This window comes from Lissotriton helveticus, chromosome 5_1 (assembly GCF_964261635.1).
Source record: "Lissotriton helveticus chromosome 5_1, aLisHel1.1, whole genome shotgun sequence".
Lineage (NCBI taxonomy): Eukaryota > Metazoa > Chordata > Amphibia > Caudata > Salamandridae > Lissotriton > Lissotriton helveticus.
In genome coordinates, this window is record NC_136065.1 from 208024737 (window position 1) to 208047025 (window position 22289).

Consider the following 22289-nt stretch of genomic DNA (forward strand, 5'->3'; position numbering starts at 1 on the left):
TCCGGATTGCCCTGTAACTCCGCCACAGCCCATGCGATGGTCACCGCCGCCGCATGGGCCCCCCACCAACCTATAGCTTTACCTGCAACCTTTGCTCTGCAGAGCCTCTTTTAAATCCAGGAGGAATAAATCTAAGCCCACAGGCGTCAGATGAATTCCATCGGCCTCAAAATAACCTTTGACTTTGTCCTGAATAAGGTCGTGTTTGATGAAACCCAGCCCCCTCTGCTGTGTAAACTTCTTCATGGCACAGTTTATTTTCTTCCTGGTCCTCTCAATCGCCTGGCATGACTTAGCGCCTACCCACACTCTACGTGGTACAATTTCAGACCACCAAATCTCACACTCACGCATGATTCCACAGATGGCCCCCATATCTTCTTTCATTTTCTGGAGTAAAGTAGACCTCCCCCAGTTCGTGAGGTCATTACCTCCCAGGTGAATGACTAAGTGATGTGGTGGAGATCTCTCTGTGGTCAGCGCCACCTGTAATCTGTACAGCAGACTATGCCAGCGCATGCCTGGAAAACCCAACCACGTACAGTCCATATCTGTGAAGCCCTGTGTCCAATGCCTGATAGTGGCCCACCGACCCAATCTGGCGACCATGGAATGCCCCAAGACCCACACTCTCGACCCTGCCAAGAAACAAACGCAATCTACATCAAAAGTTTATTTCGAGAGGGTGCACAACAATGAGCATCACATCTATGACCAAAACACAGCAAACATATGTACAAGGGGCTTGATGAGGAACACAACAGTTAAGGGCGAATGTACCGTTTATAACAGGATGACTCCCACCGCCCTACTTTCTGAACTTTCTCAGGCTGCAACCCTGCTTTGAATGCAGAGGTGGCCGCCCCAATACGGAAGGAGTGACTGGAGAACCTTTTCCCTTCTTTCAGCAGACCCGCTCTATCAAGGCATGCCAGCATGATTTTATCCATCTGGTACTTAGTCAATGGGGTCAAATCAGCATGGATAAGAAGGTAGCCCTGGACAGCAGGACGGATCAAGAGAAAGGACTTAAGTGTCTCAACCGGGCAACAACACGGATCACCCAGGGGGGCCAGTAGGATCACCGACCCTTTCCCAGCCTGATCAGTTTTAGATCGTCTAAGGGTGATGGACAGGCCTACTGCCAGCGTTAAGTCTGCCACCCCTAAAGCATCCCCTGACACATCTACCTTTGAGCGTGCTACCAGCTCGCTGCTTCGGAATGCCCCAAAGAAGGCTAGGCTGAAGGCCGCTGAAAAGAGGGCAGCCTCATAATGCGAGTGAACTACAGACTGCAGGACCGCCAACATAGCTTTCAGCGTGGGGAACTCAATAGGGGACCTGGTGTCAGGGATCCTAGGTTCTTCTCTTGCCCACCCCTTCAGAGCTGCCTTAATTGCGAATGACTTGGTCGGATCGCCTACCCCTCTCAACCTCGCATCGTGACTGATAGCCGCCAAGTGTCCGCCTACCCAGGAGTGTGTTTTACCCTGCTTTTTGGCCCATACCACAAATGCTTGTACCCTGGCTTCCAGCGGTAAAACGGACAAAATCAAGTCTGACGTAGCATTCTGAAAATTGGCCAAATGACTAGCGTAACGCTTCCTAGTACCTGGGGCTAAGGACCTCTCCCCTAAATCCCTCAGTTCTCGTTCCACTTCAAGAGTCGCCAAAGTCCTGGTGCAAAGGGGGTCATCTCTGTTCTCGCCTGGGGGCACGCCGCCCGGAAACGGTCCCACTGCAAACGAGAAAGAGCGTCAGCCGCGACATTACTGACCCCCGCGATGTGCCTAGCCCTGAATTCCAGATTGCACCGCAGGCTCCTATTCGCCAATTCCCTTAATAAACAAAGGACTAACGGGCAGCTAGCAGTGAGGCCATTGATCGCTTGCACAACAGCCATGTTATCAGACCAGAAAAGGACCTTCCTGTTGGACAAAAGGGCCGGCCACAAATGCAACGCTACAACGATGGGGAATAGCTCCAGGACAGTTATGTTGGAGGTGATACCCCGCTTACGCCAAGCATTCGGCCACGCCTGTGCGCACCACAAGTCACCTAGTATTGCGCCAAAACCTTCCCTACCAGAGGCATCCGTGAACAAACTGAGTTCGGGGCTGTCCACCCAAGGGGACCTCCAAATGACTGTCCCATTAAAGTCCGACAGGAACTCTGCCCACATTAGCAGATCTTTCTTTAAGCCCGCTGAAAGCTTGACAAAATGATGACGCTTGACTACCTTAGCAGTGGCCCTGGCTAATCTACGAGCAAACACCCGCCCCACAGGAATGACCCTGGCAGCAAAATTTAGTTTGCCCAGGAGACTCTGGATGACCCCCAACGTAGCCCTGTCTTTGCCTAGTAGATCCTGAATATCTCGTTTGAGATCCTGCACTTTCTCAGGTGGAAGTCTGGACACTCCTTCCACTGTATCCAATTCAATACCAAGGAAGGTCAGAATCTGTGCAGGGCCCTCCGTCTTACCAGGTGCCAAAGGGACTCCCAGGTGTCCTGCCAAGGCAATGAAGGCATCCAGGCCCTCCCTACATTCATGAGTGCCCTCCTTACCAATGAAAAGAAAGTCGTCGAGGTAATGGGTCACAGCCGTGACACCATATTTCCAGGAGAGAGCCCATTGCAAGAAGGTACTGAATGCCTCAAAGAAAGCGCAGGACACCGCACAGCCCATGGGCATGCACTTATCAAAGTAGTAACCCCCTTGCCACTTGAAGCCCAAGAGATGCTGACTATCTGGGTGCACGGGCAGGAGACGGAAGGCAGCTTCAATGTCTGCCTTAGCTAGCCAGGCCCCTTTCCCCGCTCTCCTCACCAAGTCTATTGCCATGTCCAGGGAACAGTACGAAACTGAGCAAACGCCATCAGAAAGCCAAGAGTTCACCGAGTTACCCTCAGGGAAGGACAGATTGTGGATAAGCCTAAAGGCCCCCGGCTCCTTTTTTGGTACCACCCCCAGCGGGGACACCACAAAATTCTGGAGAGGAGGAGAAGGGAAAGGACCTGCCACCCTCCCCAAGGCCACTTCCTTGACTATTTTCTTGCCAACAACATCGGGGAGGTCCCTTACTGACTTCTGATTTTCAGCATCCCTAGAAACCATCGGTCCCTGGTAAGGGATGGTGAAGCCTTCAAGGAATCCGCCCGCCAAAATTGTCTTGTCCTTATCATTGGGATACTCTCTAAGTAAGGGCAGAAGGTTATCCAGGACCACGGGGGAAGGACCCTTAGAGTGGCTTAAAGAAACCCCGCAAACCCCAGGACAAGAAACATCAGTATCGCTGTCTCGGGGGGAGATAGCTGGCGTGGGGAGTACAAAGAGGCGTGAGCAGGGGGGAAGCGACTGATCGATATTACTTGTCTTTGGAGGAGGTGTTCGGGGAATCACGCTTGTCGCATGCTGACCCGGGATGAGGCCCACTGCACTTACTACATACGTGGGAGAACCGGCATGCCTTTCCCCAGGAGCAATTACCTGCGTTGAACAACCTGCATGTGGCTGTGAAACCTTTTTTGCTATACTGTCTGTTTCCCCCCCCGCCGCGCCCTCCACGAAAGGACTGTTTAAAGTGGCTTTTGTTCCCGGACTGCTGTACCTTATTAGTATCAGGTTTCTTATCCTGAGTCACGGATTTCGCCACACCCTCCAATAGTTTGCCCTTACCCATGTATTGAACCCACAATCTCAACTCAATCTGATCCCATTCTAACTCTGGACAGACCGCCATCTTCATGCGAAACTCACAATCATATCTGTACCATGCCAGACCGGTTGTAGAATCCGCTTCATCCGCGATCACACTAGCATACTGAAAAAGAGCCTGCGCCTGCTCAGGGAAGCGCTCTGTTATAACCGCTGCTAGCATAGAGAACGCTTGCCTCCAATTCTTAATGTTCTTCTCAGGCCAAGTCTGAAAACGGACTTTCTTTTCCTCGTCCTTGGCACTCACTTTCCTGATATCAAACCCGTGAACGCCCAACATAAGGAAAGAAAATATATCCACAAATTCCCTACGCCAAATGCATTCTTTTGCCGCCTGAGGGACCTGCCAAGCCAGGGAACACTTGCCCGATAACAAGGGTGCCATGGTCATCTTAACTGCTGGGGTGGAGAGGACTGACACCCCAACGGGGACTTCAGGCTCAGCGGGGGGTGCGGATAAGACCTGGGGTGCCGGAGGCGCGGGGGGCGCGGCTAAGACTGAGGGCACCAGCGGAGCTGTGACTGGCACCGGAGCCACCGCAACCACAGGATTAGGCAGGACGCTCCCTAGTGCTGCGATGCCTACCACCCCTGGGACAGGAGGCCCACCCCACACTTGGGCTAACATGGTGTCCGTGGGGGCAGTGGGTAAGACTTGTGGCACCACACTAGAGGGAGCTACCGGAGTACTAATCTGAGAAGAAGCGGACAGCAAACTAGCTCTGACTTCAGACATAAAAACCGAGAGGGAATCAGTGAGCTTACCAAGGTCCTCTTTGGTGGCAAAGTCTGCAGCGGAACCCCCTGGGCGAGGTAATATGGGTGAGGGCTCCACGATCGCCGCCGGGGGGGAGGCGGGGGCATGTACAATCACATTCCTGACAAGCTCAACTGCCCTAGATTTCTGTGGAGGCTCCGCTGGAAAGTCTTTACAAGTTGGCTTCTTGAGCCGCTTGGACCTGGTAAGAGTCTCTTCTACAATGTCCTGCTCGGGAGCGGATGGGGCTGTGGCCCTGGGAGGGTTGGCTGACAAAAGTTCACTAGCCCACGCCACTCCATTAACCTTGATCATCTCCATCAACGCCTTCATCTGAGCGTCCTGCGAGGGACCTAACCCTGAGTCGTCGACCTGGGACATCTGTGAAAACAGGGGGGGGGACCCTTGGCTCTCCATGCCTATGTATGACTCTTTACCTGAAATAAAAATAACTGTGAGGGTCCAATCGAATAACGACAATAATTCCAGGCGAAAAGGTAGCGAAAACAAGAGTCCATGTCTCAACAACATGCACCACACAAATAAGGGTGAGCAACATAACACGCCAACGTTGGCTTGCAACTGGTGTTCCCTGACGCACTTACCACGCAAGAAATTGAAATTCGGGTGCGCCGTGACAGGGGGGGGGTCACCGAGTGAGCTCAAAGCGTCTTCTGCGTGAAGGAAGAACAAAATACAATGAGCCCACATGCAATTAAAACAACAATTTGCCTCGAAGGGCTACCAGGCGTCTTCTGCAGGAAGGAAGAACAATGACACTAAACCCAACAATTGTAAATAAACCACTGTTTGCCTCGAGGGCTACCCGTGACTGTGGATGAAACTGTTGCCGGCCTGCCCACTGCACCATTCTAACAGGCACATCCAAAAGCAAGGGCCCGACTACATCCATCGCGTTACCGTCGGGACCGCGTGACTACATACCTTCGTCACTTGGCGATGCTGCTTGGTGAGACGACCTGGAGGACGCGTCAAGGAATAGGGCCTGAAACGATTGATAAGAGCAAAGCATGTTTGAAAACGAGCATCTACCGACACCTGAGGAAGTAGTGTGAAGCCACTAGAAACATTTCCAAATCGACCGTAACAGCGCAGTTACAGATAAACATAATTGGTCTAGAAAGAGCATCCGCCAGACCGCAGATGTAGTGCGCAACGGTCGAGAAAAGCGACCCGTGAAACTCACCCACGGGATAGCTCAAGCCTGAAAACATTACGCATTGACATGAAACGTTATCATTGGCAAAATTGTGCATGAATGAAGCACTTCTCCATGGAAAGCTCGTGTAACAGTGCAGCAAAGTCCGCACAATACAAGAAACATAACTTTGTCGCGAACGTGAAATGCCCATATCGGGACGCAATGAGCACCAAAGTGCATGTACAACTTGAAGAAGGGGGGCCCGTGGCATACGGCACCATCAAAGCAGAAAGCGAGAAAACCCTTGATTAACCACCTAATCGCTCACGCACATGAACATACCTTGCGCTGGCACTGAGGAATCGAGGGCGCGTTAGGGGGGGTGGGGGGGAGGATGCACCGATGCAAACCCGGACACCCCAGAAGGCCTAGGTGCGTTAGCGATTGCACGAAAGGGCCGAATTCTGCAAGAAAAAGGAGGCATGTTAAACAAGACGCCGCCGAGGCCGCAATAGCCGGTACTGCGCACACATAACGAAAGAAAGCCAATAATTTAGCATTGGAGGCGCCTCCTAAGGGAGAAAAACACACAAAATTAGTACCCTTCGGATTCGGGGGAGGGGGCATGCGCCAGGCAACAGCCTGGAAGGCGCCTCCTAAGGGAGAAATACACAAAATTAGTGCCCTTCCGATTCGAGGGAGGGGGCATGCGCAGGCATCCGCACCCTCGTATGCCCGGGCCCCTGCCCGAGCAGGCACCTCATCCCCCCCCCCAGCAAACACTTTGAGAGACTCGCCGTGCGCTCACCGGGTCCCGCGCCCGCGTGGACCGGGTACCCCAGCAACGCGCTCCACACCCTACCTTCAAAACATATTAATGAGGCAGAGACGACACGAAGGCCCATATATAAAACTACACTTGCACAATAAATACAAATCGCGCAAAACATAGCAACAGTAGCGCAAATGAGCAAAGCCATCCCCCCACTGGAACGCAGGTGCCAATGGGAACATTTCAAATCGCTAAACACTTTCTATTTAAATGGCGGGTAGAGGGTGCACGCACAAACGCTCGCCGGATCCCGCGCCCCCGTGGACCGGATACCAGCAAGCAAAGCGCCACCCCCCCCCCATACTGCATCGAGCTTTAAAAAATTTTAGGAATGCGTAGAAACGCCCGTACAGGCAACCTGGCACACCGCGCCACCCTTACCAGCGTACTGCTGTGCATTCTGTTAATGTGAGCCGAGGCGTGAAACTTCAAGATAATTTTCAATAAAGCATGAAGATGACCTTTCAATAAATATCTCATCATGGTACACAAAACTGGGCAAACGACTTATACAAACATGTGTTTGCCTGCATTGACCGACTGCCAGACAAACGGGGATCCGTGGAGGAAATGGCTGCGCGGTAAATAGCAACGAGCGCCCGTGCAGTCCCTCGCCCGCGTGGACCGAACTCCGTGGGGCACCCGGCTCGGCCTCTGATACCCTCTACCTTGCAGCCCTCGAGAGGATCACCACGTTACGCACACCCGTGCAACCTGGAAGAAAGTTAGCCCTTGAACAAAGTTACCGAAAATGCAATGCCTTTTTATTTTAAACAGACACGCATTTTTTGGCGTCGTTATCGAGACTCGAACCCAGATCCCCAGGTCCGAGGTCGAGCGCCCTAACCGTTAGGCCAACTCCTCTCCCCCTAGAACAACCACAATCCAACACAAAATGGCCACCTGGAAATCCCAAGACGGGGGGAAGGGGGGGAAACAGGATGTATCGTGTACAAAGAGAATACAGGCCCCATCATGCGACAACTGTACCCTCCCCCCAACGCCGGAGAAATCACACTAAGTCACCACTCGGTCGAGAAACGGGACTCGGTATGGCAATAACAGCGGGGCCCGACAAGATAGGCCGGGCCCGCACTGACCAGAGGACAAAGACCCGAACAGAAATCGGACGTCCCCCCCCACAGCAGCCCACTCTAGCGGGCCGCCTCGCCAGGCTCACACCTCACAAAGAGGGAGCAGGCGGCTACGATAAGGGGGGGGAGAGGGTAGGCCCAAGGCCTCGCTCACCTAAAAACGACGAGATTGTCCGAAAGAGTGTCCAGTCCACGCAACGTCCGGGGCGGCAAAGAGACCACCGCAGTGGCCTAGGGGGAAGATATACCTTCTTCCTGCATGCCGCCCCCCGGACGTGCGTCACTGGGCCGCCCCCTCCACCAGGCGACTCTGCCCGGAGGGGGGGTGTCTGACCCTGTCTAGGGGCGGGGCGGCCCTCCGCGACTAAGGGCCCGCCCTCCTGATGGCCACCGGGTGGCCTCGGGCAGGCGCAGAGAGCGGTGCGCAGCGCCGGCCGGCTTGGCAGGCCTCGGGAGGGTGGGGCGGGACCTGCGCCAGTTCCCACTCGCTTCCACGACCGCAGCTAAAGATGACCTACGTTTATTTTTCTGCTTCCCTGGCTCTGGCCGCCTGTTATTATTGGCGGCTGAGGGCCTTTCGGCGCGTAAAAATAGCAGCAGTTTTATACCCACAGCCCCGGTGCCAGGGAGCGACGGCTCCCTGGCAGCCGGCACTGGAAACAGGGACTGGTCCCGGGCGTTAGGGCCCCGCACCTGGCTCGCACCGTCCCTCGGAGCACGGGCTGCAGGAGGGCACTGGTGTCCAGGGGTGCGCGCCGATACAAAGGGGCGCCTTGAGGGCCCCTCCGTAGTGTTTCTCACGTTGCAAAATACGGGTTAAATACATCAATATCTAGAGGTGTTTAATTGCTGTCGACGTGCGTTAACTAACGCAAACTGTTGGGGGGAAAAAGTTTATTATGTGCAACTTCTGCTGTAATGAGAAGTGGATTTTACACATGAGAGTGCGCCTTTGGTGTATCGTGGTTAATATACTTATTAATTTTAATTCATGTGATAATCGTCTCCCAGCCCCTCGCATAATGTACAGAGTCCCTTTCCTTCATTGTTGGGTTGGCGCTGCAAAGGGCTTTAAGTGGGGAGGGTCCTGCCGGTGCTCAGCACCGCAGTTTTTAAAAGCAGGTGCTGAGACGGGTCCCTACCGGGCTCTCCATTTTTGCCCTCGCCCTCAGAGTGAAAGAAACATCTCAACTCTGCAGCAGCGTCACTGCTCAAGGCCTTTGATGTAATTTCAAAGAGACTCGTTATAGTTCTTTCACAATCTCATCGTTTCAGAACGGAAGCATTTTCAATATTATATACACCAAAGCCACAGTTATTGCTTATTTATCATATGCAACTAACAACCACTGACAAAGCCAATAGTCCTGGCTTGTTGCAAGCATAATGTTCCTTGTTGTACCTGATATATCTGGATGCAATGGCAAACAGTAAAATACCAGCACACTATGCTAAGCACAGATTTTAAGCTTACATGTTTTAAGCCACACTCTTAATGTCATCGGACACGTCCCTTTGAGAGACCCCTCCTAGTTTTTTAATCCTACTTAGAGTCCTGGCGCTACATAAAGACCATTACAAACATACAATGGAAAGTGTACGTTTTTGGGCTCGCTGCTATATTTACTAATGTGGGTTGGAGTAGCTTGGAACATGGCTGAATTTCCGGCAGAGGGGATGCACGGAAGCTCGTTAAGTTCTGTGCACCAACTTGAATCCAAACCAATTCCTTGCCCCTACTTATCCATGAAAAGATAGGTTCCAGCAGCATCCCAGTGATGTAATGCAGTCTCCTGCGGTTCAAGGGTCCCCCAACCCTTCACGGCCCCACCATTCTGACCAAGTCCAATGATTATCTGTGAGGTATGCAAGACTCAGAGGTCCCTCATCACGTATTGTGGGGGCCATCATTTTGCTTTACACCACTGCCGCTTCCTGCACATAAGTATCTGTGTTGGGGACAGAACAGCAGCTCAGCCACTAGTCGTTCCTGTTTCAAGTCATAAGTAGGGAGGTGGGTGGAAAAATCCGTTCCGCTAGCGGAGTTCGCAGAGTTTTTCCCACTCCGTGCTACGCGAGTACCGCAGAGTTCCGAAAAACTCCTCCAAGCGGCGCATGGATTTTTTTTCTTGCAATGATTGCCAATGTTAAGTTGACAAGCAAGAATTTTCATCCCCTAGTGCAATTTTCAGGTGATAGAATGTCTCCCGGTGAGAATTTCTCAACACGGGCGGTCGTGACTGTTCACGTTGAGGAAACTGCAACTGGAGTAGAAAAGCGACTTGAATGGTAGAAAGAAGCCGCACCCTCTGGTACGCCATGTGGTGCTGTTCGTGCTGACTTTACACCACAAAACAAGCTCCCGGCACTAAAAATCAGCACGAGCAGCGCAACGTACCAAATTCCACCCAGTCACACAACTCCACAGAATCTCTGAGTTTTTATGCAACTATGTGGAATTCCATGGAGTGAAACTTCGCGAGATCCACCCACCCTTAGTCACAAGCATAACACACGGCACTGGTTTAACACAAACCTGTACCAGACAGAGGCCCTGTTGCCTCTCACAGCCCCAGTACTGTAACATCTTTCCTGAAAATTTACCTCATGCCACCTTGTGCCACATATTCGTAATCACGGCAAAGAGACTACAGTACTTCTCAAAATTTTCTGTACACTTACATTTGATGGCCGTAGAATCATCAGACAGAAACTTGAATCAACGTGTAAGGTCTGCCCGACTCATAGTAGAGTGACCTTCTTCTGCACTACCGGTGTTCTAGCCATGCAAGCTCCACCCCTGTCTGATGTCTCTCCGTAGCACCAGTCACCGTGGACATAGAAGTGTTAACTTCCTGTGTCTGAAGGGTTGCAAAGTCACAGAATTTATCACTTCATTGAATGGAGGTCCATTGTCCGACTTTACTAGTAAAAGTATACATAAGTCAAGAACATTAAATTTGAAGCAAGAACTACCACGTCCAATACACTAGTGAATAGAGCCATGACTTTTGGAAAACAGGAACATTCAGCTATTCTGAATAGTAGCTATTGTCCAGTTGTAATCTGAACAAAGACGTCAACTGCAACCTCATCTCAGGTGCAATTTAGAAGAGTGGACATTTGCAGGGGGTTTGGAGCTTTGTCTGTCCTCAGGGCTTGACATGAATCGCATACACACACTACTTTTTCGACATGAGTGTCCAGAGGGTGGAACTAGACACACGTGTAGGCTCCCTATTGCATCTGTGATATGTGTAGTGTGAGTGGAGACTGTGTCTCAGGTTGAGCATTTAGCTGGTTGGAGTCCAGTTTCCGGCTAAGGTGGCCAGGAGGTACGGGCAGAAGTATCTGTGGGCTGAGTGATGACAGAGGGCATAGAGGCATTTGACTGGCTGACAGCCAGTACGTGACCAAAGAACAAATGATCCAGGAGATTCTGGGAGTGCCATGGGCCTAGGGCGAGGAGACTGCCAGATGGGGTAACCCTGTCTGGTGGGCTTGGACTCAGTCTTCCTAGGGAAGGGTGTGGTGAAAGGCGAGCCTCCAGGAGACTCACAGCTTGTATGGACCGTCGCAGGATAAAGGGACATTATCGACATTATCGTCTGAGACTCAAGGGCTGTGTAGATCAGGACGAGGCAGGCCCAGCTCAGTCACTCTAGGGTGGATTCCCCCTAGCTCTCCTGTTTTCTGCAGTGAAGACAAGAGCTGTAGAAGGAAGCGCACTAGGTGAAACTGAGATCCACCACCATTCCAGCAAACCGATAAGTGGACAACTCAAGCGAGGTTCCCATTTGCAGCCCTTCCCTAAGATCAATCCAAGACAGTTTCACAGCTGGGCAGTTTATCATCATATCTGCCACCTTAGATCAGGGCCACTGGATTTATGCGATTGTGCAGCATTTTTCGCATATTTATACATTTGCCCCATCTGCTTCATAATCTCCAGATTAAAAAAAAATAGTTTCTAGCTCAAGTGTTTCAAAAGTTCTAAAAACACCGCGACACACGTTGCTGCACAGTGGAAGGCCCTTTTTAAAGGTTGACCAGTCACCTTTCTTTTGCTTATTGCTATATGTGGGAGTTGCATTGGCAAAGCAGATATGTCTCACCTATTGAAGAGATATTGGTTTTGTCAATGTGTTTTAGCCATGTTGTACAACAGCCTGGCTGCTGCTCAGCACAGCTCTAACTTAGAGGGGTAATGGAGAGTGGCATGGAGGAAAGTAGAGTGGAGTGTTATGGAGTGGTGTCGAGTGGCTTACAGCAGAGTTGGGTGGCATGGAGATGAGTGGGGTGTCATGGAGCAGCGACAGTGTTGTGAAGCGTTGTGGAGGGAGTAGAGTGTTGTAGAGTGGAAGGGCATGGAACTGAGTGGCGTAGAGTGGAGTCCAGAGTCAGCGTTGAGTAGAGTGTCAGTGGAGTAACATAGAGTGTCATGGAGTGGCGTAGAGAACACTGGAGTCTGGTAGAAGGTGTTACCGTAGAGTGCATGGAGCGGAGTAGATTGTCAGAGTGGAGTGCCATGGAGTAGAGGGGAGTAGTGTGTCACAGAATAGAGTGGAGTATAGTAACACAGAGTGGCATAGAGGGAGTTGTGTAGAGCATCATAGAGTGGAGTAGTGTCACAGAATGGTATAGAGTGGAGCAGAGTGCTGTAGAGTGGAGTAAAGTGACAGTGGAGCAGAGTTTAATGAAGTACAGTATCATGGAGTGGAGTGCCGTACAGTGGAGTGTGGTAGAGTGGCCTAGAGTGAAGTGGCCTAAAGTATAGTGGTGCAGAGTAGATTGGCGTAGAGTGCAGTGGCCTAGAGTGCGTTGGTTTTGAGTAAAGTGATGTAGAGTGCGTTGTTGTAGAAGGCAGTAATGCAGAGTAGCGTAGAGTGCAATGGCGTGGAGTAGAGTGGCGTAGAGTGTAGTGGCATAGAATGGTGCAGGTTAGGGTGGAGTAGCGCAGGGTAGAGTGTAAAGGTGTAGAGTGCAGTGGTGTAGAATGCAGTGGCAGAGTGCAGTCATGCGAATAGAATGTCAGAGGGCATGGTGGTAGAGTGCAGGGTTGTAGACTACCAAGTAGAGTACAGAGGTGCAGCATAGAATAGAGTGGTGTAGAGTGCAATGGTGAAGAGTGACGTAGATTGCAGTGGGATAGAGTGCAGTGGCACACAGTAAAATGTTGTAGATTATAGTGGCATAAAGTGCAGTGGTACAAAGTAGATGGTGTAGGTGTAATGGCGTAGAGTGCATTGGTTTTGAGTAAAGTGGTATAGAGTGGCAGAGAGTGCAGTGCGGCAAAGTAAATTGTTGTAAGGTGCAGTGGTGTAGAGTGGAGTATAGTGCATTGGTTTAGAGTGTTGCAGACTAAAGTGACCGTGCAATTGTGTTGAGTGGCATAGAGTAGAGTACAGTGGTATAGATTGCAGTGGTGCAGAGTAGATTGGCATAGAGAGCAGTAGTGTATAGTATTGGTTTTGAGTATAGTGGTGTAGAGAGCATTAGTAAAGAATGCTGTGGCATAGAGTGCAGCAGTGTCAAATAGAGTGGCGTAGAGTGGAATAGAGTGATGTAGACTGGAGGGGCATTGGATAGATTGGTGTAGAGTGGAGCGATGCAGAGTAGAGTGGCATAGAGTTCAGTGACGGAGACAACAGTGTTAAAGTGTAGAGTGACAGAGTGAAGTGGCATATAGTGGAGTGGTGCAGAGTAGAGTGGAGCAGATTAGAGTGGTGCAGGGTAGAGTGGTGCAGGGTAGAGTGCAAAGCATAGATTGGAGTGATGCAGAGTAGAGTGGTGTAGAGTGCATTTACAGAGTAGAGTGATGCAGTGGTGTAGAGTGTGGTGTATAGTAGAGTGGCGTGGAGCGCATTGAAAGATTAGAGTGATGCAGTGGTGTAGAGTGTGGTGTATAGTAGAGTGGCGTGGAGCGCGTTGAAAGATTAGAGTGATGCAGTGGTGTAGAGTGTGGTGTATAGTAGAGTGGCATGGAGTGCATTGACGTGGAGTGCAATGGCGCAGAGTGGTGTAGAGAGCAGTGGCGCAGAGTAGAGTGGAGCAGATTAGAGTGGGGCAGGGTAGACTGCAGAAGCATAGATTGGAGTGATGCAGAGTAGAGTGAGTAGTGTAGAGTGCATTGACAGAGTAGAGTGATGCAGTGGTGTAGAGTGTGGTGTATAGTAGAGTGGCGTGGAGTGCATTGACAGAGTAGAGTGATGCAGTGGTGTAGAGTGTGGTGTATAGTAGAGTGGCGTAGAGTGCATTGACGTGGAGTGCAATGGAGCAGAGTGGTGTAGAGCGCAGTGGCGCAGAGTAGAGTGGCATAGAGAGCAATGGCGTAGAGAACAGAGGTTTAGAGTAGAATAGAGTGGTGTAGAGTGCAGTACAGTGATACAGAGTAGAATAGAGTGGCGTAAAATGCAGTGACAGATTACAATGGCATAGAGTGTAGTGGTGCAAAGTATATTGGGGTAAAGTGAATTGGTTTTGAGTAAATTAGTGCATGGTGCATTGGCATAGAGCGTAATGTGGTGTAGAGTGGGTAGTGCTGTGTGCAGTGACGCTGAGCGCAGTGGCATGGAGTAAACTGTTTCAGAGTAGAGCGTAGATTAGAGTGGTGTAGAGGTGATTGGCATTGAGTGTACTGGCATACACTGGAGTGGTACAGAGCAGAGTGCATTGGCATAGAGTGCAAAAATGCCAATGGTTGTAAGAGGTGGAATCAAGGGTAACTCTATGCATTTTGTTAGCAATAGGCCTTTTTGACATCTGTGCTGTCAAAACCCAGACTTAGAATTGACTGTCCAGAGTGCCGGGGGCTGGTGCCAAAGATCCACTGCAGTTCGTTCACAATTCAGCACTGAGTTTAGAGAAATAAAGACTCCTTCCAAGGTGCGGGCGAGCCTGGCATGTGGTTACCTGATGTCCACGTAAGCATCAGGAGGTTCTCAGATCATGGTCACACAAGGTCCGTTTATCCCCATGTAGGCCAACTCCCTGAGGGAGCTGCTGATCTTGTGCAACAGGAACTCTGCATGTTTGTTTTTATTTGGAGACATGGTGGCTGACCTGCCAGATGTGTCTCCTCATGTTATGTCTACAGCAACCACCAAGTGCATTGAGCCTGATGGATGAAACATGTTGATAACCAGTATACAAACTCCTGGTGCTATGGAAACTTCAAGAAATATTGACGATGTCATCAAGTTACCACCGTACAAGGCAGAAGCATGCAATGAAAGCGCCCACGATGAACACCAATGCACCTTGGCACTCGACAAATCTCCCCAAGGCCAGTGGGGGTCTCTCATTGGTGGCCAATAGCGCCAGTCAAATGATGTCACAGAATGGGCTCACACAGTTACTTTCTTGTGCTTGCCAGGGAGCCCTGCCAGGTGTGAAGCTGTGGAAAGGCACACAAATCACAGAGTTGGGCACAGCAGTGTGATCACAGGCAGCAGCCAGCATGAATTTGCAGACTCCTGGTGAGAGTGGTGGCACCCGGCCAGGAAGCCATCACCAGCTCAGTGAGGTGACCAGCCACTTCAGTGTCTATGCTCCGCGCTGCCGGGCACCAACACAACGTGCCCATCTCAGCCCTTTCACCAGGAGGACGCACATCGGGCTCTCGGACTCGTGTTTCTGAGGAGCGTGCGTAACCTGCATTGGGCAAATGAAAGTCAGTATTGGGCAGATATGATTGGTGGTTCTTTTTGGTGGTTCTTTGTGCCGCTTCTTGACAAAAAGTGGTGGTTTCAAGGTACATCTATATTGCATGTAATTACTGGGCAAAAATGACCAGTAGGAGTATGTGCACCGGAGAGTGAATGCTGCCGGGGTCACATGCTGACTTCTGGTGAGACCTGAATGTCATGAGTTTGAATCCCAGCAAGGCAAACTCAGGGCCAGATGTGGATCTTGGTGGACGGGTTACTCTGTTGCAACGGTGATGGATATCCTGTCCGAAGTATAAATCCCATAGGTTATTATGGGATTTTTATTTGGGTGGACAGGATTTCTGTCACCGTTGTGACATAGTAACCCATCCACCAAGATATAAATCATGCCCTCAGTCTTGTAGGGAATTCCTTTAAGTTGGCCTTCGATTGGACACTCGTTCAAAATGAAGCACAGTGAAGTGGTTTGCGAAGAATCACAATATTCGGTCACGTGGAGAAGCCAGAGATTAAAACCCGGATTTCTTGGTTTCACATTGAATAATTCAACCAGTGGACGAATAGCTCATTTTTGCCACTTGAGGGCAATGCTTTTTATTCAATTTGTTCACGACCTAAAGTGCTTAATTGTGTTCAATAAATGTAAGCATCAAATGTTAAGGTGGGAACAAAAGTGCCTGGATGCTTTGCTCTATGATGGTTGGCCAGTCCTTGTGGACCAAGGGCTGAGTCAGAGCCCAGACATTCAGCCTAAGCCCGGTCAATGGGATGGTGAGTGACATCTTCCAGCACCCAGTAGAAGTGATTTCTCCATCAATCCAGTGGGCGTTGGAATTCTAGTCATATGTCCACCTCAAATGGTACATGTATTGGAGGAGACCCGTGCTAGAAGAATGAGATATCGTTTATAGCTCCTACATAGGGTACACATTTAAGAGGTTTAGAGCAACATGTAAGCTAATTTATAGCTCTAGCAAGAAGCATGTACCAGCATCTAATCCATCAAAGACGACCGTAGGAGCTAGACGCCTAAATTGGAGCTGCATTGGAGATATTTCAAGAGCCCCGCGTCATAACAGGAGCTACTTCACAACATCTGTGGTACGCAAGAGGCAAGCAGAATCTCTTTCATAGCTCTACCGAGAGGCGCATGCTATAAAAGGAGCTACTTTACAACTATAGTAAGAGTTACAAGGCACACAGGATCAGTTTTAGACTAATTGTAAGAGGGACCTACCAAACAGTACAGAATCCACTTTACACGTATTTTGTGAGGCCCAAATCAGCCCAAACTCCATGCTTATTGAAGGTGGCACATGACAAAGTAGGACTTGCTTATTGCAAAACTCATGATCAGCACAGGATCAACCTTATGCCTACTCTGAGAGGCACACGCCGGCAAAGGACCTACCAATGTCTATGGTAAGACACGTACAACAGCGCGGCGTCTACTTCACACTAACTGCGAAAGGGCGAAGGGCAGTACAGAGGCTAGTTTACACCTATTTTGAGAGTGGTATGCCAGTACAGGAACTCATTATGCTTATTGTAAGACAAATACCCCAGCAAAGCATGTAATTTACTCCTAGTGCGAGAAGCTTAGACGGTTTATTGCGTAAACTTAGACGAGTGCCAGAACATGATCTATTGTACACCTATTACAAAAAGACTAATGGCGGCACAGGGTGCACTTTACACTGAACATAAAAGGTCTGTTTCAGTGTATCAATTTCACACCCACTGTAAAAGGTCTGTGAAAGGACAGAGCCTACTTTACATCAACTGTAGGGGGCATAACCTGCACAGGGTATGATTATGCTTATTGTAAGACACATATGTAGAAATAGAATCTACTTTACACTCCCCAAAAGGGGCATATGTTAGCACAAGATCTATTTTACACTTTTTGTAAGATAAATATGGCGACATGGGATCTACTCTACACCCATTGCAAAAGGACTGTAGGTGTACTTTACATCTGCTGCAAAAAGGTCTGTGTCCATGCAGGATCTCTTCTAGGCCGCCTGTGAGAGGTCTGTAGCAGAGAGAGGCATATGTGGACACAATATCTAAGTTACACTTAATGTAAGGTGAATCCACTAGCACGGTGTCTGCTCTACACCGACAACAAACTGGCTGGTTGCAGCACAGGCTGCACTTTGTTCCTTGTGTCATACACAGGACAGTGCAGGACCTACTTTTTGTATTTCACCAGAGACACTCTCGAGCTCAGGCACTAAAACCATACAATACGACTGTTCACACACCTTCTAATAAATTGATATGCGACTTGCAGACACCATTGAATCCTCCCAGGACCAGCAAGTCCGTGTTGGTATGTCACCAGTGGAATACACAAAAAAGATAACTACACACAAACTTGAAACACATGTTTTGATAACTCCCAGGAGGGGAAAGGGAAAAAATTTCAAATTCCAGAAGAAATACCACACAGTCCAGAAGCAGGAAAAAAGCATGTTCCCAAAGATTGTGAGGGAGCCCTGGGGGATTCCAGTCTGGAGTGTACCAAGAATACTGAAGGAGAGAGGGTGGGTGTTGGGGGACCAGTGGGGGGGGGGGGGTGGACGTCACCCGTCCCCCTGTGTGCTGTGCATTCTCAAGCACACACCCTCGAGCTTGCGGTAAATCAGCAGTCCCGGCGCAGGACGCACCTGGCTCCCCTTACCTCGAGAGCAGGAGTCTGGTGAGGGAAGGGGGGCGGGGGGTCAACAAAAAACATTTCACATGCCCTCAGGCACGAAAGAGCTCAGCGCGAGGGGCAAAGGTGGGGGTGGAAGAAACCACAAGATTCTGTGACTCAACCTCCAAGAATCGCCACGGCGCTGTCTGGGCCCTGGGAGAAGGCTCGAATCTCGGCACCTGCTTTAGCACTTCAGGGGCCTTTAGCAGGCATCAGGGGCCACCTTCACCACAAGCGCTCCCCAAGAAACAAATACTCCCTGAATCCAGACCACAAGGGAGCGGGCAGAAAATTAAAAATACCCCCACTTTTAACCAAAGCTCTGATGGAACCAAGAAAGGGAAGCAAGTGAGCGCAACTCTCCCTAAAAGAGCTCCCTTATGTCTTCAGTCCAAACATCTATCCATGCATCCTTTCACCCGTCCATCCACTGACGGATTACCAGCACTTCACCTTTACATCTAGTCATCTATTCATTCTTTCACACATCATTCAGTCTTTTACCATAGTATCCACATACCCTTTCACCCATCTATCCTTTAGCTCATCCTTTCACCCATCCTGTCACCAATTCACCCACCTATGCATCCTTTCATCCATGCACGCATCCTTTCACCAATTCACCCTTTCACCAATCCTTTCACCCATCTATCCTTTCACCCATCCACCCTTTCACCCACTCATCCTTTAACCCATCCACCCTTTCACCCATCCTTTCACCCACTCAAACGTTCACACATCTTCCCTTTCACCCATCCTTCCACTCACCCATACATCTTTTCATTCATCCTTTCACTCACTCATGCATCCTTTCACCCACATTCTTTCACCCATCCTTTCTCTCACTCACAAATCCTTTCACCCGTCTGCCCTTTCGCCCATTGTTTCACCCACCAATACATCCTTCCATCCACCCACCCTTCCTTTCACCAACCCACACATCCTTTCACACATCCATCCTTTCACCCATTCTTTCTTCCACCCATCCTTTTTCTCATCTATGCATCCTTTCATCCACCAACCCTTTCACCCATCCTTTCACCCAACCATGCAATATTTTACCCAGCCGCACTTTCACTCACCCACCCATCCATTCAACCTTCCACTCTTTCACCCATGTTTTGCCCACACATGCATCGTGTCATGCATTCTTTCTCCCACCCATCCTTTCTTCCACTCACACATTATCATTCACACATTATCATCCACCCATCCTTTCAGCCACCCATGCAGCCTTTCACTCACCCTTCCTTTTAACCTGCATTCCTTCTTTCCCTTTCCTGTCAAATACATCTTTACGTGGTTAATTAGGAGCTTTTTTTCTGCCGAGTTGCAGACAGACGAGGCCCAGGGTTCACAACGCCCCTGCCAGACCATCAAAATCCCATTTCCTACCCTGACAGCTGTAAATGGTGCCATGCAGTGGAGTCCCAGTCTTCTGTACCTAGAAAACTGGCAATACCACAAATGTTCACATTTATCCCTCCTTCGAAAAGGGTCTATAGGAGCAGCCACTGGAATTATGTGCCAGGGAGGGCCAAATTAAGTGGCAGGGTCTACTAAATTATGTGGCAAGAAAAGGTCAATTATGCGGCCTAATGCAGCACATTTTGTTATAGAATTAGTTTATTCTGTCATTGTCTGGGCAAATCGTTCACCTCATTTTTACCAGCGTAACTCCCAAATACAGCCATAAGCAACAGAAAGGTGATCAGTCATCCTTTGTAACTACTTCCTAGGTCAGACCGCATGGTTTAGAATAGGTAGGATTTTGGTGTGGTAGTCAAGGAGTGGACCAGAGGGCGGCAGATTTTAATGTAGAGGGCGGACCAGGGCATTTAACTTTGAGGAGCAAGATAAGAACTGATGATTGGAGGCAGGTAAGACAAAATATATTGTCTTGGGGAATTTTTAAATTGGTCTATATTTTTGGCTTTAGATACCTTTATGAAGGAGGATAAATATATTGTAGCAAGGCACTCAAGATAATTCTATTTGTATTCATAAGTGAGGTGAGTTAATGAGTGGCACAATGATTTGTTGGGATACTAGATCTGGGATGCTAAAACTAGCCAGTTACATTAGTCAATTTTTACTTTTATTCCAGACTTCTTCAACAGGAAGATGAAATTATTGAGCAGAGTGTAAAATTATTCCGGAATTTAATAACTAAGCGGAGTAGATGAGAGACATAGGATGTGGGAATTGAACGGTTTGAATACAGGGACATTTTTACTTTTAAAGCAAATGTGCGGGAGATATGGAGGGTGAATTATTTTTTAAATAATATGACCATAAGACATATTAGGTGAACTGAATGTTGTGTATAGAAGGGGGTTCAAAAGGGGGTGGTGATGGACGGAGTATCTGAACCAATCAAACACTCACACCCAGTCAACAGATCTGGGTTTAATCCATCACCGTTCTTTAGCCCACTCTGCCACCCCAGTTCAGACAATGCCATATGCAAATCAGTCTGACCCTGTGCCTCATGGGATCAGTCCAGCCCGAACTGCCAAGCCATTCCTTCCCTGGACCGGATTCAAGCTTCCCAGGACCGGTTTCTGGCATTTCAGCCGTCTTCAGCCAGGCTTGCTTGAATCCAGTGGCAAAGTGAGCAAGGTACTCACGTCTGAGCATACCCTGCCAACTTATGGCGAACAAAGCGGTACAAAAGGGTGTGGTGATGGACGGAGCATCTGAACCAATCAAACACACACCCAGTCAACAGATCTGGGTTTAATCCATCACCGTTCTTTAGCCCACTCCGCCACCCCAGTTCAGACATGGCCATATGCAAATCAGTCTGACCCTGTGCCTCATGGGAACAGTCCAGCCTGAACTGCCAAGCCATGCCTTCCCTGGACGGAAACAAGCTTCCTAGGACCGGTTTCTGGCATTTCAGTCGTCTTCAGCCAGGCTTGCTTGAATCCAGTGGCAACGTGAGCACACTCTTGAATTATAGGTCGAGCTGAAATTTACAGGCAGTGCCAATGAGATTCCTGAATGACTCACCAGAGAACCAATGTCATACGAATTTTAGAATAAAGGGAATAACTTGGTTGAATATGTTCGGGCAAAGTTTGATAATGAATATGAGAAGCTAATTTTGTCTATTGCACATTTTTGCACCAGTGCTGACCAGAGATCAGGTACAATGCTAGATGTACTTATTTTTTGTCAACGCAAAGGAGAGGGAAAACAGGAGGGGGTTTAAACCTTAGAAATAAAAGGACTGTAACTTAGGCCATATTGAAAAATTCTTAAAAAATTGACAACATGAAAAGGTTGAGCAGCTATTAGAGACTGGGGCGACTACAAAAAATACTTTGCTGAACTCTAAGATGTAAGGGAGGGAGTTATTGTATGATTTGGAGACATGATTTTCTGTAATGGATCTTTTTTTACCTGCAATGTAAAGTTTAAGATATCTTAAAGGAACCATTTGGTGGACGTTGTAGAGTGATGTCAGTTCAATGGAAAGATAGTACATTGTTCAAACGTTAATTATTAATTGTATTTTACAACAGTTACTGTGGTCATAATTTAAAAGTTCTCGAATTTAACATACATCTGTGAAATGAAAAGAAAGTTCTATAAAATATTCACGGTTCAAACACTTTCTATTGTTTCAGATAATCAGTTGTATCTTGCTGTTGGTTACATGATGTTTTGGCCCTAATGATCTGAAAGTTTAGTGCTAGGCAAGATTTCCATTACTTATTAAATGTATCTCTCTCTCTCTTCTGTATATATATATATATATATATATATATATATATATATATATATATATATATATATATATATATATCGTGTTCCAGCACTTCCCAACTCCAGAAGAAACAACACGGACACCTTGCAAGGATTGCAGGTAGTTTATTCAAATGTTAGACTGCACCGCAACGCGTTTCACCTTTCGGCTTGATCACGCTAGAGAAGCATAACAGTATACACATTTAAATATGCGTCAATAATAAACATAAACAAAGGACTCAACCATAGTGAAAATAATAACTATGTGGTGGTTCCGCCATTTTGACCTAGTCATTCTCGTTTATATAATATATACACAAGAAAACCACAAATAGTTCGTAGTAGATCGATTTGATACAGAGAGCAGTAATTAGATTCAGCATGAAAATATAGAGTCCTCATTATTCATATGCTGACATTTCTAATGGAAGTCCAGAAATACCGCCCATGAGGGCATTCATTAATCTGCCATGATAAATCCAATAAACAAAAAAGCTGAATCTGTACCACATTTTGATGCCTAAGTAGACAAAAACATAACATTCCGCCCAAGTGGCCACAAACAAAAAGAGGTATTCTATGTCACAAGATAGACACTT